The sequence below is a fragment of the Emys orbicularis genome, chromosome 2 (genome assembly GCF_028017835.1).
Source record: "Emys orbicularis isolate rEmyOrb1 chromosome 2, rEmyOrb1.hap1, whole genome shotgun sequence".
In the NCBI taxonomy this organism is placed as follows: Eukaryota; Metazoa; Chordata; order Testudines; family Emydidae; genus Emys; species Emys orbicularis.
In genome coordinates this window covers 5328867-5331523 of record NC_088684.1, presented here as the reverse complement: position 1 = coordinate 5331523, position 2657 = coordinate 5328867, and the positions used below count along the sequence as shown (strand labels likewise).

The 2657-nt window shown below is 41.8% G+C and overlaps 1 protein-coding gene across 1 annotated transcript in view; it reads right to left on the bottom strand.

Annotated features, from left to right (window-relative positions):
* LOC135875216 (DNA ligase 1-like) overlaps positions 1-2657 on the bottom strand; it is a 28976-nt gene that overhangs the window by 6819 nt on the left and 19500 nt on the right. The gene's annotated exons all lie outside the window — the stretch shown is intronic.

Here is a 2657-nt window from a genome sequence, read left to right as displayed (position 1 = left end):
CTTACAAAAAAAAGGGGGGGGGAGTTAAAATTAGCAGTAGACGAAAAAATCTACAGACCAAAGCCTAGATTTTGTCACTGCATCTTCATGGGCACGCTCTGGTCCCCAGACATGGGCCAGGTGCTTCTCAGACTAACCTCAGATAACCAGGCGCATGCATTGGCGGCTCAGGGAAGTTTTATATAAAGATCAGGTTCAAAAAGGCCAGGTGACAAAAGCACACAGGGTAGGAATGCCAAGCCCTAGGGCTCTGTACTAGGACCAGTCCTATTCAACATATTCATAAATGATCTGGAAAAAGGGTAAACAGGAAGGTGGCAAAATTTGCAGATGATACAAAACTACTCAAGATAGTTAAGTCCCAGGCAGACTGCAAAGAGGTACAAAAGGATCTCACAAAACTGGGTGACTGGGCAACAAAATGGCAGATGAAATTCAATGTTGATAAATGCAAAGTAATGCACATTGGGAAACATAATCCCAACTACACGTATAAAATGATGCGGTCTCAATTAGCTGTTACCACTCAAGAGAGAGATCTTGGAGTCATTGTGGATAGTTCTCTGAAAACATCCACTCAATGTGCAGCGGCAGTCAAAAAAATGAACAGAATGTTGGGAATCGCTAAGAAAGGGCTAGTTAATAAGACAGAAAATATCCTATTGCCTCTATATAAATCCATGGTACGCTCACATCTTGAATACTGCGTGCAAATGTGGTCGCCCCATCTCAAAAAAGATATATTGGAATTGGAAAAGGTTCAGAAAAGGGCAACAAAAATGATTAGGGGTATGGAACGGCTTCCATATGAGGAGAGATTAATAAGACTGGGACTTTTCAGCTTGGAAAAAAAGATGGCTAACGGTGGATATGATAGAGTTCTGTAAAATCATGACTGGTGTGGAGAAAGTAAATAAGGAAGTGTTATTTACTCCTTCTCATAACACAAGAACTAGGGGTCACCAAATGAAATTAATAGGCAGCTGGTGTAAAACAAACAAAAGGAAGTATTTCTTCAAACAACGCACAGTCAACCTGTGGAACTCCTTGCCAGAGGATGTTGTGAAGGCCAAGACTATAACAGGGTTCAAAAAAGAACTAGATAAATTCATGGAGGATAGGTCCATCAATGGCTATTAGCCAGGATAGGCAGGGATAGTGTCCCTAGCCTCTGTTTGCCAGAAGCTGGGAATTGGCAACGGGACGGATCACTTGATGATTACCTGTTCTGTTCATTCCCTCTGGGGCACCTGGCATTGGCCACTGTCAGAAGACAGGATACTGGGCTAGATGGACCTTTGGTTTGACCCAGTAGGGCCTTTCTTATGTTTTTGTGAGGGACTACAAAAGCGACGGTACACTGCAAGATTCTGTAAAATGGGAGGGTTGGTTGCTAGGCAATAGGTAAGTAGTTAGACTGCACTGACGCATAGGAATTAAGAAATGATTGAGGAAGTATTGATGTGATTTGTTAATATTAATGATTATGGTTAATTATGGACACCCAGAATGCCATTGATGGAATGGGGGCAGGCACTGACCTTATGGTAATTGGGGTACCAAAACAAATATGAATATACATCTGTCATAAACATACAGCTAAGGGTAGCATAAAATCCCTCCTTTACCTGTAAAGGGTTAAAAAGCTCAGATAACGTGGTTGGCACCTGACCAAAAGGACCAATAAGGGGAGAAGATACTTTCAAATCTGTGGGGGAAGGTTTTTTTTGGTGTGTTCTCTCTGGAGACAAAGAGAGAGACCAAGCAAGTAATCTAACTCCTACTGAATGATACATCTAAACTTACAGAAATAGTAAGTAATAGCAAGGAAATGTGTTAGAGTATCTTTTGTTTTAGCTTGTGAATTTTCCCAGTGCTAAGAGGGAGGTTTATCCCTGTTTTTGTAACTTTAAAGTTTTGCCTAGAGGGAATCCTCTGTGTTTTGAATCTGACTGCCCTGTAAAATTACCTTCCATCCTGATTTTACAGAGGTGCTTCTTTTATTTTTTCTTTATAATAAAGTTTTGCTTTTAAAGAATCTAATTGGGTTTTTAGTGTCCTAAAAACCCAAGAGTCTGGTCTGTGCTCACCTTGGTTACCTGTTTGGTTGGTGTATTATTCTCAAGCCTCCCCAGGAAAGGGGGTGAAGGGGCTTGGGGGGATATTTTGAGAAAACAGGAACTCCAAGTGGTCCTTTTCCTAAATCTTTGTCTAACTCACTTGGTGGTGGCAGCATACCGTCCAAGGACAAGGAAGGATTTGTGCCTTGGGGAAGTTTTTAACCTAAGCTGGTAGAAATAAGCTTAGGGGGTCTTTCATGCGGGTCCCCACATCTGTACCCCAGAGTTCAGAGTGGGGAGGGAACCCTGACAACATCCCTGACATCTGCGTAATGTGGGATATAAGACACCACCACCTATTTCCCTTTTCTCAGAATCTCTTGGGCTCTGCACTGGGTGTGAACTGAGCTGTGGCCTTCTGAGGTTCTCCACTCACTAATTCTTCATCCCTGAATTCTTCTAATCTTTTAGAGCGTAAGTATGAAATTCATTTATTAGCCTGGCCCTAATGGGTGCATGGGTTGCCTATTTGGATAGGTTTAAGCTGTTTAATGATTATGGGTAGTACAATTATTTGGTTTCTTTGTAAGGTTACAG